The sequence below is a fragment of the Furipterus horrens genome, unplaced genomic scaffold (genome assembly GCF_987537825.1).
Source record: "Furipterus horrens unplaced genomic scaffold, mFurHor1.1.pri manual_scaffold_10, whole genome shotgun sequence".
Lineage (NCBI taxonomy): Eukaryota > Metazoa > Chordata > Mammalia > Chiroptera > Furipteridae > Furipterus > Furipterus horrens.
This window is the reverse complement of record NW_028327180.1, coordinates 61,903,652-61,922,216: the sequence shown is the minus strand read 5'-3', so window position 1 is coordinate 61,922,216 and position 18,565 is coordinate 61,903,652. Positions and strand designations below refer to the sequence as shown.

General features: G+C 42.3%; 1 non-coding gene across 1 annotated transcript; it reads right to left on the bottom strand.

Annotated features, from left to right (window-relative positions):
• Positions 1-2,535: 2,535 nt before the first annotated feature.
• On the bottom strand, positions 2,536-2,642 carry LOC150000450 (U6 spliceosomal RNA). The gene has a single exon (XR_016513880.1). It is a non-coding gene; the product is annotated as a U6 spliceosomal RNA (small nuclear RNA).
• Positions 2,643-18,565: the final 15,923 nt, after the last annotated feature.

Sequence of the window (18,565 nt, the reverse complement as noted above, 5' to 3'; positions counted from 1 at the left end):
AACGTCATGCTTACATACACTGTGACTGGAAAGCCTTGAACAGGCATGAAAGCACAGTAAGCCCTTCCACATTCTCAGGCCACAACTGCGTCACAAATCAGGGGCTGCTGTCCACTGTAGAAGACCCCTGTCAGCTCTTCTCTGGGTGCCCCGGACCCCGTCGCTCTCCCACGGGAGGCTTCAGTACCCCTCCGCAAAAACAGGGAGCCCTGGGTCTGCAAGCCGCACTCCCACAGACGGCGCCCAGGACTCTGAGGTGAAGCTGGGGAGCGCAGGGCTCCGAGCAGCAGTCCGGGCTCAGGCAGAACGGGGCACAGGGGAGGTACCCGCCACTGGGAGGGTCGCTTCTCGCTCACCCAGCCCCTCCGGCAAGAAGGCCGCGCGGAGATACCCCCAGGCCCCGGACCCTGCCAACACCTAGGTGGTCGCAGGGAGGTCCCAACCACTCCCAAGTTGACACGCGTGGTTCAGCAGGCACGTACCTTGGGGGCCAGCCCGGGTCCCCGCGTCCGAGTTCCCCGAGCTCCTGTGGTCCTGGAGAAGGCTGCCCGGCACTCCTGCTACCTTCCGCCGCGTGTCGTGTCGGGCCGTTTTGCGCCCACGGAGCACCTCCGCTCCGGTGCTTTGGCTCTGCTCCGGCACCTCCGGCGAAAAGGCGCTGGGGCAGGAACCGAGGCCTCTGGCGACCCCTGGTGGCCACACGCTGCGGTGCCGTCCGTCCGACCATCCCGGGGCCCCTGGTCCAGCACAGCCTGGGATGTGCTTACCCACATCTCTAATGCAAGACTGAAGCAAGCCTTCAGGCCCGAGCTCGTGAGATGGCGCACGCAAGGCCGAGAAGCCGACCAGCACTGAGGCATCCTCTCTTCCTCTTTCTCCTCTCTCTCTCTCTCTCTCTCTCTCTCTCTCTCTCTCTTTCTCTCTCTCTCTCTCTCATTGTTTATGCTGTTATAGTTGTCCCCATTACTTTCCCCCTCCGCCCCTCTCTGACCAGCCTGCCCCCACTTCCACAGTCAGTCCCCACATGGTGTCCATGTCTAGGAGTCCTTCATACATGTTCTTTCAAACAGTACCCCCCTCCCTCCTCCCCTCTTACCGCTGTCAATCTATTCTATGATTCCTTGCCTCTGGTTCTATTTTGCTCATTAGACCATTTTGTTCATTAGATTCCTCTTATAAGTGAGATCATATGATGTTTGTCTTTCACTGACTGGCTCATTTCACTTAGCATAATATTCCCCAGTTTCATCCATACTGTCACAAAAGGTAGGAATTTCTTCTTTTTTTCTGCTGCATAATATTCCATTGTGTTAAAGTACCACAGTTGTTTTTTTTTATCCACTTAGCTGCTGATAGGTACTTAGGCTGTTTCTAAAGGTTCTGATTTTCTTTATAGTTCTTCTAATGTGATGAATAGTGGGGATAAAAATTAGCCTCCCACGTGTGGAATGTTAAAGGTATATTAAATGGTACAAATTTATTTTTTATATAGTTGGTACACTCAAGATTTATACTAGTTTTCTCTTTCTTGAATTGTTTCACTTAAATTTCAAACTCTGTATTGAAACTTACATAAGCAAAGATAACACATCAAATGACCTGAGAAATGAGGTAGTAGCATCTAACATATGATTAATAGTAAAGCAGAAATCAATAGCTTCACTCTTGTCTTTTTTTATTGTATTTTTTTCACTAGCATTTAGTCCCTTTATAATGCCCTCCTCCCTGCAATCACTGCATTGTTGTTCATGTGCAAACTCCCTTCTTAACTCTTTAATTTATTTATTTATTTATTGTTTTTCTATTACATTTTCCCACTTTCCCCCCATTGTTCCCCTCCTACACAGCCCACCTCTTCTCCCACAGTCAATCCTCACCTTGTTGTCCATGTCCATGTGTTATTTATACTAGTTCCTTTACTAGACCCTTCCCCTACTTACCCCCTTTCTCTCCCTCCCCCCTCCCCCCTGGTAACTGTTAGTCTTTTCCTTGTTTACATGCCTCTGGTTCAATTTTGCTCTTTTGTTTGTGTTGTTCATTAGTTTCCTATATTAGGCGAAATCATATGATATTTTTCTTTCATTGCCTGGTTTATTTCACTAAGCATAATTCTCTCTAGTTCCATCCATGTTGTTGCAAATGGTAGAGTTCCTTTTTTCTTTCTATTGAGTAGTAGTAGTCCATTGTGTAAATGTACCAGTTTTTTAATCCACTCATCTACAGATGGACACTTAGGTTGTTTCCAGCACTTAGCTATTGTAAATAGTGCTGCTATGATCATAGTGGTGCATAAGTTCTTCTGAATTGGGGTTCCAGGATTCTTCGGGTATAGTCCTAACAATAGAATCACTGGTTTAAAAGAAAGTTCCATTTTTAGTTTTTTTAGGAAATTCCATACTGTTTTCCATAGTGGCTGCACCAGTCTGCATCCCCACCAACAGTGCACTAGGGTTCCCTTTTCTCCACATCCTTATCAACACTTGTTGTTTGTTGATTTGTTAATGATGGCCATTCAGACCAGTGTAAAGTGGTATAAAAAATATGGAACACTTCACGAACTTGTGTGTCATCCTTGCACAGGGGCCATGCTAATCTTCTCTGTATCATTCCAATTTTAGTATATGTGCTACCAAAGGGAGCACTCCCTTCTTAACTCTTATCTTCATTCAAGAATATTTTTGGCTAGATGAGCAGTGAAGACTGAGCCAGCAGGGTTAGGACTGGGTTGTTGCAGAAGACAGTGAGTAGCAGAGTTGTTGAGAATTGAGTTAGAATGAGAAGACAGCTGTACTTTGTGATCACAAAACAATAACACAACACAGTTTTCTGAAGTAATATAGGTAATCTGGAAACCTGGAGAGTATCAAAAACTATAAAGCTATTGTTACGGCTACATAGGTGAGATTGAACACTCTGAAGCGGTGTATAAAGTTAAGCAAAGGATTTTTAATAATGGCCAGGAGTTGGGCAGACCCTGAGCAGGTCTCTAACATGCTCCAACCTACAATGGAGTCTAAACGCTGGGTTTTTATACGGGTGCAGTCTCTTTGTTTCTTCTTTGGCTGGGAATAGCCTTAGGAAGAGGGGGCTGGGCAGGGCTGCAGGAATGTCTTGGCAGTAACAGGAACAGAAATTCGACGGCAGTATAGCTCTTCAGCCAGGGACGAACTCCCTGTGAAGCAATTTATTTTCAAAGGGCTAGACATTCTGCAAAGCACAACCTTCACAAATGTTATAAACCAGACACAAGCAAGCAAATGGGAGGTGATAGAGGCTGAAGTCCTTTTAGCTTGTAAATCACTAATTGCTATAACACTCCTTCTTACATTCCTTTTTCTAAGGCCTTTTAGCAAGTCCTTGCTACTTCTTACAAGGAACATTTAAAGCCCTTACGTACTTACATATTGAAACTTTTTACAGGGACTATTTGGTGCACCTACACTATAAATCATGGTCAACCATGATATAAAATGATCTCTTTCAGTTCTTTTTGTTCTTTGAAAAAATGTCAACATCTCCTCTTTTCCTCGGCATTTCTTTAGGACTGTGATAGCATAGAATCGTCTGCAGTGGTGGAATCACACTCTATCTACATGTAATTACGTACCACTGGCTATGTGATTAGTGTGTACTTGAGATGTACCTAGTGTCACTGAGGAATTGAATTTTAAGTCATGTTTCATTTCACTTAATTTAAATCCGAGCAGCGACATGGAGCTGTGCCTACTCTGTGGGTGGTCCAGCTCTGGTTGCTGGCCACACTTCTGCTCTTGTCCAGTTCAAGTTTTCTCCGGCCAGCTGACTCACTCATACACCATCCCTTCTTATGCACAGATGCCATAATCACATTGTTTTTCAGGTAATGCCTATTTCTTCTCAACCTTTCTCACTCTATTATGGATTTATTCCAATAAAGAATACAGTATCTTGAGTGGCAGGACGGTGGAAAACTCAGTCACATGATTTAAAAAGTTGGGAGGAGAGAAATCCAAGATGGCAGAGGAGTAAGTGGAAGCTACACTAACTTCCTCCCAGGACCAGTCTGGATTTACAACATAATTTTGGAGAAAACACCTGGAATGACTAACTGAACACTAGCTGGAGAGAAGTCTTATAACCACGGAGAGAGAGAAAAGGCTGCTATATCACAACGTGACCAGTAGGGAGTGCGGAGACGCGGAAGGGCTGGCTGGGCTCACACAGGTGGCAGCTGAAGGGACTGAGAAACAGCTCAGCAACTGGGGTTTCCCCCTGAGAAGGGCAGGGTCTAAACCCCCAGCTGGGCTTCCCAGCCTACAGCAACAGAGTGGAAAGTAAAATAGTATCCAGCTGTGAAAAGCAAAAAGTCACAGGGTTTTTTGCTAGCCAGAGAGAAACAGCTGGAAAAAAAGAGCTTTTAAGTGGATCACGTATGAAAATATTTTGTTCCCCACTTACCCTGGGTTCAAGCAGAGGGAAGGCAGGGAGGACTGGAGACACTTGGGGAGAATTTGATGTGGTGGTTTTGAGGGGAGAACTGGGAGAGCAGCTAACCGGGTCTCAGTGCTGACTCATTCCCAGTACTGCAGGCAGACCATTCCCCTCCAAGAGCTGTCAGCCTGAGGGGAAGCAAAAGCCCTGCCTACAGGAATTAAGCTGCCACACCCACAGTCTTTAAGCCTGACGGCTAATCACAGATTGAATAGATTAACAACTAGAGGAGACAGACAAAGGCATTAGATCCCTGGTAGTCCCCAACAGGCTGCCTAGAGCCAGACAGGTACATGATCTGATGCCACCAGGGGCAGATCAATATAAGAAGCAGCAACAAACAAGAAGAGTCACAAAAATGGGGAGACAGAGAAACAACCCCACATCAAAAGGAAACGTAGAATCACCAGAAAGAGTGCTAAATGAAATAGAGGCAAGCAAACTATCAGATATGGAATTCAAAACATGGATTATGGGGAAGATCAATGAGCTCAGCAAGCTCAAGGAAAACTACAAAGAACTCCAGGGAAACTACAAGGAACTTACTGAGAATTACACCACCATGGAAAAGGACATAGAAGCTATCAATAAGAGCCAGAGGAAATGAAGAATACAATTGCTGAATTAAAGAAGACAATAGAAGGAATTAAAAGCAGGCCAGAGGAAGCAGAAGATCAGAACAGCAAGCTGGAAGACAATGTAGAAAAAAACTCCCAGACAGTGAAACAAAATGAAAAAAGACTGAATAAGAATGAAGAGGTTTTAAGACAGATGCAGGACAACATGAAACGTAATAATATCCGTATCATAGGAATTCCAGAAGGAGAAGAAGAAGAGCAAAGGATAGAAAACCTCTTTGAAAAACAAATGACAGAAAACTTCCCTAACATGAGGAGAAAAAGAGTCATGCAAGTCCAGGAAGCACAGAGTCCCAATGAATATGAACCCCAACAGGTCCACTTCAAGACACATCATAATTAAAATGGCAACATTCAAAGACAAAGAGAGAATCCTAAAAGCAGCAAGAGAGAAACAACTAATAACATACAAGGGCGCTCCAATAAGGCTATCATCATATTTCTCAGCAGAAACACTATGAGCCAGAAGGGAATGGCAAAAAAATATTCCAAGCAATGAAAATCAAAGGCCTACAACCAAGAATACTCTACCCAGCAAGGCTCTCATTCAAAATGGAAGGTGAAATAAAGAGTTTCCAAGACAAAAGGAGGCTAAAAGAATACATCTCCACCAAAGCAGCATTGCAAGAGATGCTAAAAGGGTCTGCTTTAAGAAGATGAAGAAACAGAGAGAGACACAGAGGAACACAAGTACAAAGGGAGAAAATGACAATGAATAACTACCTATCGATAATAACTTTAAATGTAAATGGATTAAATGCTCCAATTAAAAGACATAGGGTAGTGGAATGGATTAGAAACCATGACCCACATATCTTCTCTCTACAAGAGACCCACCTTAGAACAAAAGATCTACACAGACTGAAAGTGAAGGGATGGAAAAAAGTATTCCAAGCAATGAACATGAAAAAAAAGCTGGGATAGCAATACTTATATCAGACAAAACAGATTTCACAGCAAAGGCCATAAAAAGAGACAAAGAAGGACATTTCATAATACTTAAGGGAAAAATCCATCAAGAAGATACAACCCTTGTAAAAATATATGCACCCAACTTAGGAGCACCCAAATATGTAAGGAAAATTTTGAAAGACTTCAGGAAGAATATAGACAGCAACACACTCATAGTAGGAGACTTTAACACCTCTTTGTCAACAATGGACATATCTTCAAAGGAAAGAAACACCAAAGATATTGAGATGTTGAACAACACTCTACATCAAATGGACTTAGTTGATATATATAGAAGTTTTCACCCCAAAGAAGCAAAATATACCTTCTTTTCAAGTGCACATGGGACATTTTCAAAGATAGACCACATGGTAGGACACAAAACAAGCCTCAACAAATTCAAGAAAATTGAAATTATGTCAAGCATCTTTTCAGATCACAATGGCTTAAAATTGGAAATCAACCTCAAGGAAAAAACTCAAAAACATTCAAACTCATAGAGAATGAATAACATGCTATTAAATAATGAATGGGTTAACAATGACATCAAGGAAGAAATCAAGAAGTTTCTGGAAACCAATGATAATGAACATACAACAACCAAAAACCTATGGGATACAGCGAAAGCAGTCCTGAGAGGAAAGTTCATAGCAATACAGGCTTACCTAAAAAAGATAGAAGAATCTCTAATAAAAAATTTAACCCTACAGCTACAAGAACTAGAGGAAGAACAACAAACAAACCCCAGAGCGAGTAGAAGGAAGAAAATCATCAAGATCAGAGCAGAATTATATGACATAGAGACTAAACAAACAATTCAAAAGATCAACAAAAGTAGGAGCTAGTTCTTTGAAAAGATAAACAGAATTGACAACCTTTAACTAGGCTCAACAAGAAAAAGAGAGAGAGGAGAGGACCCAAATAAATAAAATCAGAAATGAAAGAGGATAAATCACAACCGATACCACAGAAATACAGAGGATTGTAAGAAATTATTACAAACAACTGTATGGCAAGAAATTTGAGAACCTAGATGAAATGGATAAATTTCTGGAAACATATAATCCTCCAAAACTGAATCAAGAAGAAGCAGAAAGCCTAAACAGACCAATAACAACAACTAGTGAAATTGAAGCAGTAATCAGAAAACTCCTGGCACACAAAAGCCCTGGACCGGATGGCTTCACAGGTGAATTTTCCAAAACATTTAGGAAAGAACTAACGCCTATCCTCCTCAGACTTTTCCAAAAAATCCAAGAAGAGGGAAGACTCCCAAACTCATTCTATGAAACCAGTATTACCCGAATTCCAAAACCAGGTCAAAACACAACAAAGAAAGAAAACTGCAGGCCAATAAAACTGATGAACATAGATGCTAAAATCCTCAACAAAATATTGGCAAACTGATCCAGCAACACATTAGAAAGATTATAGACCACAATCAAGTGGGATTCATCCCACAGATGCAAGGATGGTTTAATATTCGCAAGTCAATAAATGTAGTACAACACATAAACAAAATGAAAAACAAAGACCACATGATCATATCAATAGATACAGAAAAAGCATTTTATAAAATACAACACCCATTTATGATGAAAACTTTCAGCAAACTGGGAATAGAGGGAGTATACCTCAACATAATAAAGACCATATATGAGAACCCAACATCATACTCAATGGGCAAAAACTGAGAGCATTCCCCCTAAGGTCAGGAACAAGGCAAGGATGTCCACTCTCTCCACTCCTATTCAACATAGTCTTGGAAGTTCTAGCCATAGCAATCAGACAAGAAAGAGAAATAAAAGGCATCCAAATTGGAAAAGAGTAAGTAAAACTGTCATTATTTGCAGACAACATGATACTGTACATAGAAAACCCTATAGACGCCATGAAAAAACTACTTGACCTAATAAATGAATTTGGCAAAGTTGCAGGGTACAAAGTCAATATTCAGAAATCAAAGGCATTTCTGAACACCAACAATAAAATTTCAGAGATAGAAACTAAAAGAAAAACCCCATTTACCAGAGCAACAAGAAAAATAAAGTACCTAGGAATAAACTTAACCAAGGAGGTAAAAGACCTGTACTCAGAAAACTATATAACACTGAAGAAAGAAATTAAAGAAGATACAAATAAATGGAAGTATATACCATGTTCATGGATGGGAAGAATCAACATCATTAAAATGTCCATACTACCCAAAGCAATTTATAGATTCAATGCAATCCCTATTAAAATACCAATGACATATTTCACAGACCTAGAACAAATACTTCAAAAATTTATATGGAACCAAAAAAGAGCCCGAATAGCCACAGCAATCTTGAGGAAGAACACAGTAGGAAGAAGCGCAATACCTGATGTCAAACTATACTACAAGGCCATGGTAATCAAAACAGCCTGGTACTGGCATAAGAACAGACATATAGATCAATTGAACAGAATAGAGAGCTCAAAAATAAACCCAGGTGTATATGGTCAACTAATAGTCAAAAAAGGGGGAAGGAACATAAAATGGAGTGAGAAGAGCCTCTTCAACAAATGGTGCTGGGAGAACTGGACAGTGACATGAAAAAAAAAAAAAAAAGCTAGACCACCAACTTACACTGTACACCAGAATAAACTCAAGATGAATCAAACACTTAAATGTAAGCCATGGCACCATAAAAGTCCTAGAGGAAAACATAGGTAGAAAAATTTCAGATATCCCATGTAGCAACATTTTCACTGATATATCTCCTATGGCAAGGGAAATAAAGGAAAGAAAAAACAAATGGGATTGCATCAAACTAAAGAGTTTCTGACACTTCTGGCCAAGATGGAGGTGTAGACAGACATGTTGCATCTCCCTCCACAACTAAGAAGGAATACAACTACCTCAAAACTAGAAACAACCAGAAGTTCCAGAAAGTCAAAGTGCATGGAAGTCCAGCAAACAAAGATATAAAGATGAAATACTCATCCAGACAGGTAGGAGGGGTGGAACCAAGTCAGAGAGAACACAGTGTGGTAGTGGCAGCAGCAGTAACAGCAGCAGGCCAGCGGAAAGTGCATTTACACATTTCAAAAAGTCAGTAGGGACACCTGGGGAGCGTTCCCAGCTCCTCACCAGACTGCACAGCTCACCGTCCCAGCACCGGGGAAAATCAAGCCTCATTGCTTCTGACAGTGAAAACCAGTGCGGATTGGGAAAGAGGCAGAAACTGTCAGTCTCTCAGCCGAGTCCACTTCTTTAAAGGGCCCCCATGGACCTAGAACATCCACAGACCCATCTACTCTGGGAACGATGGCCAGGACAGCAGCGAGAGGGGTGCCAGTCTAGTGCGAAAGTGGGAGAGGTGACTGGAAAGGGGACAAGTGCTGGGAAAGGGGCATTGTTCCTTCTCAGACCCCTCCCCTGCATACAGCGCCACAACGTGGTGAAACAGGTCCTCTGTTACTGACGAACACCTAAGGCTCCACCCCTTACAATGTAGTGAGAGTGACAGCTCTCCCTGGGACATGGAAGCAAACAAACACAGGAGACTTTCAGCCAAGATGGAGACCTAGACTGACACTCTCCATCTCCCTCCACAACTAAGAAGGAATACAACTACCGCAAAACCAGAAATACCCAGAAGTTCCAGAAAATAAATGGAAGTCCAACGTATGAAGTTATAAAGAAGTGGTGCTCATCCGGACAGGTAGGAGGGGTGAAGCCGGTGGGGAGGAGAGTTCAAGCTGTGCTGTCTGCGGCAACAGCAGTGAAGGAGGCAGGACAGCGGTAAGCACAGGCACCCATATTTAGGGAGAGGCAAGTAGCACCTGGGGAGCACCCCCGGCTGTTGACCAGACCCATCAGCATGTGATTCCAAAGCCAGGGAAGGCTGACCTCCATTACCTTGGACTGTGAGGCCCACAGGCGGTGGTGAGGAGGCTCCCAGTCTCTCAGCGGAGAGTGAACAGCAGGAATCCATCTTGGACCCTCACCCCCACAGAAAATGCCACAGCGTGGTGAGACGGGATGCCCAGTTGTGATGAGTGCACAGGGCTCCACCCCCTATAGCGTAGGAGGTGTGACAGCCCTGCCCAGGAAGCAAAGGTAAACACAAAACTGTCAGGATGGCACAGATCATGATAGAGATCCCAGTGACGCAGCTGACCAGACAGCAAATATCTAATCTAACAAAGCAGCAGATAGGAAATCTTTCTGAGGCTTAGTTCAGAGCTTTGGTTATACAAATGCTTACAGACCTAACAGCAGATCTTAAACAAGACAGGGAAGGAATGAAGACTAGTCCTGCTGAAATGAACAAACATACATATGAAACTAGTGGTTAGGGCAAGAAGACCAGGGATCAAATTAACAAATCAGAACATATGGAAGGAACAAAGTCAACCAGTGGAGAAAGAGGAAACAAGAAGTGAGGAAAATGAGGGGAGGCTCAGAAACTTATCAAACAGCTATAAGCAGGCCAACATCTGAATCACAGGGTTGCCAGAAGGTGAAGAAGAAAAACTAGAAATGGAAAAATTATGTGAAAAAGTAATGAAGCAGAACTTCCCTAACTTGGGGAAAGAAATAGACTTAAAGGTCCAGGAAGCACAGAGAGTTCCAAAAAAACTGGACCCAGGGAGAACCACACCAAGATACACTATAATCAAAATGTCAAAAATTAAGGATAAAGAGAGAATCTGAAAAGCAGCAAGAGAGAAGAAGAGAATTACATACAAAGGGGTCTGAATAAGACTATCAGCTGAGCCCCTGGCTGCTGTGGCTCAGTGGATTGAGCATCGGCCTGTGAGCCAAGTGTCGCTGGTTCGATTCCCAGTCAGGGCACATTACTAGGTTGCATGTCAGGTCCCCAGTTGGGGGCACGAGTGAGAGGCAACCACACAGCAAAAAAAAAAAAAAGACTATCAGCTGATTTCTCAAAAGAAACTCTGCAGGCAAGAAGGACCTGACAAGAAATATTCAAAGTAATGAAAAGCAAAAACCTACAACCACGATTACTCTATCCAGCAAAGCTGTCCTTCAGAATAGAAGGGCAGAGAAAGTGCTTCCAGGACAAAGTAAAACTGAAGGAGTTCATCAGATCCAAACCACTGTTATATGAAATGTTAAAGGGACTTGTTTAGGAGAAGCAGTATCAAAACTATGAACATTAAAATGAAAACTATCACAGCAACCAACAACAGAAGCTAGGGAGTTGAAACAAAGGCAGACTAAGTAGGCAACAAGAGTGAGTAAATAATTATAGGTATGGGGAACATTTTGGGGGGAGGTCAGTGGGGAGGGGGAAGGGAGAAAAGGGAGGGAGATGGTACAGGAATTAAGAAGCATAGTAGGAGGGAGTGGAGTAGATAGAAAGATGTTGAGAAGAACTATATGCACAACCAATGGGCATGGACTAAGGAGGGGGACAACTGGAGGAAGGGAGTCACTGGGTGGAGGGAACAAAGGGAAAAGAAATTGCAACAACTGTAAAAGCATAAACAATAAAGCGTATTTAAAAAAAAAAACTAAAGAGTTTCTGCTCAGCAAAAGAAAACATCAGCAAGATGAAAAGGGAACCAACTGTATGGGAAACTATGTTTGCCAATGATACCTCAGACAAGGGATTGATCTCCAAAATATATAAAGAACTTATATGACTCAACACCAAGAAGACAGATAACCCGGTTAAAAAATGGGCAAAGGATCTGAACAAACCCTTATTCAAGGAGGACATATAGAGGGCCCATAGGTATTTGAAAGAATGCTCAACATCATTAGCCATCAGAGAGATGAAAATAAAAACCACAATGAGATACCACCTAACACCAGTCAGAATGGCCATCATCAACAAATCAACAAACAACTTGTGCTGGAGAGGATGTGGAGAAATGGAAACCCTACTGCACTGCTGGTGGGAAGGCAGACTGGTGCAGCCACTATGGAAAACAGTATGGAATTACCTCAAAAAACTAAAAATGAAACTGCCTTTTGAACCATCAATTCCATTGCTAGAATTATATCTGAAAAATCCTGAAACACCAATTCAAAAAAACCTATGCACCCCTATGTTCATAGCAGCACTATTTACAATAGCCAAGTGTTGGAAACAACCTAAGTACCCATCTGTAGATGAATGGATCAAAAAACTGTGGTACATTTACACAATGGGGTACTATGTAGCAGAAAGAAAGAAGGAACGTCTACCATTTGCAACAACATGGATGGAACTAGATAGAATTATGCTTAGCGAAATAAGCCAGGCAATGAAAGAAAAATACCTTATGCCATCACCTATTACAGGAGACTAATGAACAACACAAACAAATGAGCAAAATTGAACCGGAGGTATGTAAACAAGGAATAGACTAACAGTGACAAGGGGAGAGGGGGGAGGGAGAGAAGGGGGTAAGCAGGGGAAGGGTCCAATCAAAGAAAATGTATAAATGACCCATGGACATGGACAAACTGGGTGGGGCCTGACTGTGGGAGAAGGGGTGGACAGAGTGCAGGGAAGCAAGAGGGAAAAAAAGTGGAACAACTGTAATGGAAAAACAAACAAAAAAATTTTTTAGTGGGGGAAATAAAGAAAATATAAAGAATGGAAATGCAATTTCAGTTAATATTAGAAGGACAAGGATTTTCCTTCACACTGTATATATTTTCTCCCTATCTGATCCCTCCTGAATTTGGCATTCTGAAGAAGTAAGTAATGACATAAGGTTCTTTGCACAGAACTAATAAGAACAGTTATTAATAGAGGTTTTTTTTACCAAGACTTTGACTGGAATATCATGCCTAAAGGAGACATGCTTGGGCTCTGGTTGTTACCAAAAAGCCCTGAGGAACTAGGATTGACTTTCAAAGGTAATAAAAGCCCACAAGAAAAAGGCCTGGCACCTTGGTTGGTTGTGCGGCCCTCAGCAATCTTTCCAGGGAAGAAATGAAGGTTGTTTTCCTGAAAGATGGCTAGAAGGGACCTTAAGGCATAATGGAAAATCTGAAGGACTTGGAAAAGACAGGTGTTTACAGGCAATGCTGAATGGGAGGTATGTGGCTCAGCTTCTGTGCCCTGAAGGGCAAACTGAAGGTCACCCTAAATGTTCCTTGCGTAAGTTCCAGCAAAGCAGAACTAAAGATCGTAAGTGATCATTTGCTGCTCTTGTTGTGTTTATGCAAATGAGCAGGATAAATTAAAAATGGATAATGCAGTCCCTTTAATGACAAGGAGGGTAATCTTAAGGAGAAAAATTGTGATTCAAGGAAAATCACAATGCTCAATGGTAGACTATAAAGTAGTGCAGCTAACCATCTTTAAAGTCTCTTCTCATTTAAAGTTTGTTTTCATTTGAAAGTTAAAATAAGTCTGTGGCATCATCAAAGATGTTTAATTTATAAGCAAGAAGAATGTCAAATGCCTTGCAACTGGATGTCTTTCCGATAAGACAGTCCTACAGATTTAGAGACTTGTTTGTGGGTTATGATGCATAAATTAACATGTGTTTTCTGTTTTCAAAGGGCATAAGCCTATGATCTCATTACCTGAGTGGTTGTCTGTACGTATAGGCCTCACTTAATCCTGTCTGCATCACTGCCTCCTGAGACTCAACGGTTTGGCTGAACTAAGTGGCTGGGTTGGTGAAGAATGGGGTGGACTGTGGGCTTCACTTTAAAACTGGTTTCTCTTTTCTATCCTAATGGCTTGGACAGAAAGGGCCCAGAGGTCTGAGAGGGGTTAAACCTAAAATATTTCCCTCAGCCCAAACTAAGTATAATGGGCAAAGGGGTTTTGGACAGGTGAGACGTGCCTGGCACACCTTCCTCCAAAGAAGCCCTTTTTTTCCCCTAATGTGGGACATTGAAATATTAATACCTGCCTTTTGTCATCTAGTGGTTATGGATTGAATGATGTCTTTTAACCCTGTTGTCAAATCTGTTGCCTCCAGAATACAACAAGGATGCCAGCCTGTTAAACCAAGCATGCTGTTTTCCGGGGACAGCCAATTGACCTGGAGTCTGCAAGGTCCTTCACCATGTGGGAAGGCCACCCTCCCCTCCACACCCCCATTCTTATTAGGGATTTCTGGACCTAAGGGTAAGTAGAATGATGACCGTGTCCAGCTTAAAGCAGCTAGAGGAGCTCAAGACCTTCGCCTGTTGTCCTTTATAAGATTATAAAAGGTCTTAAGTCTGAGAGGGGGGAACTGTTATTTTTTATTGTTAAAAAAAATATTTAATTGATTAATTTTTAAAAAATAGAATAATATAGGAAAGGGTGAAGCCAGAGAACTTGTATGTACAACCTATGGGCATGGACTGGGGGGCGAGGGGGTGGGATTGCTGGGGGAGGGGTGGTGCTGGGCAGAGGGGAGCAAAGGGGAAAAAATGGAACTATTGTAACAATATAATCAATAAAGTATACTTAAAAAAAGAATACAGTGTCTTATTTGTATAGCACTTAGCAGTTGACAAATGCTTTCACACACATTATTTAGTTTCTCATAATAAATATAATGCTAAACTATATTTTCCTTAAGTGATTTTTCCCAATAAAAGCTTCCTAACTGATGTGATCAAGTAAAGCAGTGCATTTGAAAGACTCTTTGATCATATAAACATGGGTTATTCTGGTTATGGGTTAAGAAAATATTTTTAAATGAGTCAGAGTGATAATGTGAAAAGAACACTGAATTGGGTGGGTATCAGGAGACTGCTGTCTCCTACCAGTGACAATAATGACAAAAAGAGAAGTAATAAAGTCATGTGATTTCACTAACCATATTCTAAGCACAGTGCTAAGTGCTTTATATACACTAAAGTAGTTACATTTTAGATAGAGTTCAGGAACAGGGCAGATGCTTAACTGAGCTAGAGGTGGGAGGACTGAGCCAGGGTAGAGGAGAAGGGGCCCCTTCGCGATGGCTTGGTTTGCGTGGCAGCCAGGTCAGGCTGAGAGCAGCTGTGGCCTGAGAATGTGGAAGGGCTTACTGTGCTTTCATGCCTGTTCAAGGCTTTCCAGTCACGGTATATGTAAGCATGATGTTATTCTCATTTCCCATTTACCTTTAAATTTTTCAAGATTGGGCTTGTCTCTGCTTCTCATCTTTCTTGAAAATTGTTATATTTTTATCCTTGGATCAGTTTTTCAACCCAGACTGACCATGAAGCTCAACTGGGGTGCTTGCTTGTTCAGCTACAGCACCCAGCTCCTTCCCCTGCAGATTCTGACTCCATGTTTCTGGGATGAGTACTGGGAATCTATGTTTTAAACAAATGCTCTAGTTAATTCTTAGGATGTTTAGGAAATATTGCCTTAAATATTGTAAAAATGTCCAAAGCTTAATGAAAAGAGCAAAGCTTCTCTGTTCAGATGTGCTGCTTATTGTTTCTGGAGTAATGTGAGGTGTGATACTAATATTTTACGCACCAGATAGTCTTTTAAAAGTGATAATCCATAGTAACAGTAAAAACATCTAAAATTTTTTTAAATTTTTCAAATAGCTTCAATCATCAACATTTCATACACTTCATGGAGTCCTCTAATGCTTGCCATGGATTGGACATGATTTAATGCCATTAATCTCTCTAAAGTGTTGTGAAACTCAAACTAGATAATCTTTTAGGTCAAGTCTAAGTGTCTTCATTTGGGTCATTTACTTGGAATAACCACAAAGCCTCCTTGCTCTGGGACCAGGGAGTAAAAGGTTGCTTCCTACAGAAACCAGTTGTTCAGTGACAAGGGACAAAGCCCCAGCCAGTGCAGTAGCTCATCCAGTCTGACACTTTTCACTGAGCTGGGCCTTGCTTGAGGGTGACAAAACTCAGCTTCTCTGCTGTCATCTTAGTTGTTCTGTTGAAGCCAACAATGGCTTTGAAAGACTGCCCTGAGATTATTGCTCTGATGCTTGTCAGTTTTTGAATGTCATTGTGAAAGAGAACTTGCGATTCCCATGTCTCATTCCTTCTCTGCACTTGGGGGAGAGATATTTAAGTAATTTTTGAACTTGTGAAACTGAAAACTGAGGGTTCCTATTAGAGAGCTGATGAGACCCACTGGTGTTGTTATTGGGATTTGAAGTAGAAATGATGGTCAGCTGTGTGCCTCTGTGCCCTGTGCCTGTCGAATGTGCTGCGACACTGCCCGAGGCATCCTGAGAGTCAGCACTTGTTGCTCTGAAGTGGTCCTACTGCTCCAGGCACACAAACAACCGCCACCTCCTTTCCAGAAGTAGAAATTTCAGGATTTCTCCATGTCTTATTAGCAGGAGTGATAGATCCAGGAGAAACACACCATTCAGGTGTTAGTTTTTTGCTGCTTTCATGGATTTGTAGTTTGTTAGGTTGATCATTTTTTTTGTTAATGTAATTTATTTTTTATTACAGAGCTTATCATTCTTTTTATAAAGACTAGCAATTGGGATGTTTGGGCCAGATTGAGACCCAGACTTCTGCACAAATACAGTATTATGGAGGAGAAGATAAAGAGGGACAGATGTCTGTATTTAATTGCCCAATAATTTCCCACTTCCAACTGTCATGCATTTAACGTCTCTGTGGCTTGAGGTTGAGGGGTCAAGAAGGTACAGCCATTCTCCTGATTTGTTTTTGAATTTTTTTTGTCTTTCCATAACCGTTCCTGTAAGGAAGTTTTTCTCTGTTTATTGTTATTTTATTTGCATGTTCATTTATTCCAACAAATATTGGACTGTCTGCCATGTGCCAGGGTGGTTGGCTCCAGGGTGAGCAAGATAAATAATGGGATCTCTTTCCTCAGGTAAGCTCCTGTCTACTGGATAAGACCCTTTCTCTTACATTGTCTCACATCTCTTATCATCTTTTCTCTTTTAAAATAAGCTTTTCTTATAAAGGTGATATGTGCAGATTATAATTAAAAATTAAAACATTGCAGAAATAGATAATACCCAACTCTAATGAAGCACTTAGTGCATAGGACATTGTTTGAGGTACTTTACATGTATTATCTCATTTAAATTATAACAATCCTAGGAGAGAAATGCAATTATCATCTCTGACTTCCTGGGATGTGAAGTCTCTTGCCCGGAGTTGTAGAGCTGGGCTGCAGAGGAGCCTGGACTGGAACTGTGCAGCCTAATTCTAGACTCTCACTACACACAGCAGCCAATCAGGAATGGAGTGGAGTCTGGGTGTGAGCCTCCACTGAGAGCACACGGCAGGTCTGTCCTGCTTTATGTGCAAAGGTAATCAGTGAGGAACCTTAGGTTGAGACAGAGGAGAAAGGGAAGCCAGGTGGATACAGGTTATTGTAGGGGTCACGTGAGGGTTTATCTTCTCCTGATAATGAGCTTCTAATCCAATTACAATAATGTTGTTGCTGACACCACACATGCCATTTTCTTTCTTTTGCCCGTGTGACACCAGCCCTGACTTTCACCTCCAGGGTGATTGCCTGCAGCAGGCACAAAGAATCAAAAGTGCTGCTTTGGCATTTGTCTTACTCTGGAATGACCTGAGTTTGTAACTCTAACAAGACACCAAGGGCCAACCATATTCTTTTCCTCACACACTCTGTGGGGTTTGGTGGACTCTGTAGCTGAACCGGGGTGTCAGGGAGCATCTGATCTGCTCATGTTATCTTAACAGGTCAGCTATAGTGAGTTTCAAGGGCAAGTGGCTGGCTCACTCAGTGGGGTTGGTGACAAGAGAGGTGGTAGGGCTTAGTGGATCAGTCATTAATCTGTCATCACAGAAATTCAGTGTGTAATAGAGAATAGCAGAAAATCATTTTGCTGAAACAGGTTTGGGAAGACTTAAATGAGCTTGTGATCCTGACTCTTTAATGAACGCACTCCCTTAAATCCCCTGTATGAGATGACAACTGGTAGAAATAATTCTTCCCCAGGAGCCTTTGTAAAGGGACACTTGGAGAGTTGACAGGCCTAACCATCTTTGTGTTCTCTCTCCTTACCTTATGTTTGTTCTCACCAGAGAAAACCTCATTCTCTCCTGGCGAGGACTGCAGAGTTTCTTGTCCCAGTTGACCTTCAAGGCTGAGTTCCCCGGGTCCTCCTGGTTCTCCCCACACTCTGCCCCACAAAGCTTCAGCTGGACTGGATTGTAGGAGCATAAATCCTCTCCCACACGCTGATGAACTTATTTTCAAAAACAAGAAGTCGTCCCAAATGGGTCATTGGACCTGTGAGACTCTCCTGCAGAGATGAGACCTGATCATTAGCTGAACTATTTAATCTTTCTGGGTCTAAATCTTGCCTTTTGTCGCCTTGGGTATAGGTTGAGGAAGGTGACAAAACCTCATCTGGTCTGCCCCTCAGAGCAGGGTGGCCTGGCCCTGGGGCAGCTGGGATTGCAGATCTGGTCTTGGCCACCAGGTGGCATCAGAAATCCCTGCTCTCAGAGTTGTCCCTGTCCTGAGGAAATTGGCATTCCCCTCTGAAGTAAGTTGTCCAGCAGTTTGGGTCCCTCACAGCTCAGGATGACGTGCCCATGGGGATGACGTGCCCATGGGGGTGTGGTTCTGGTAAGATAG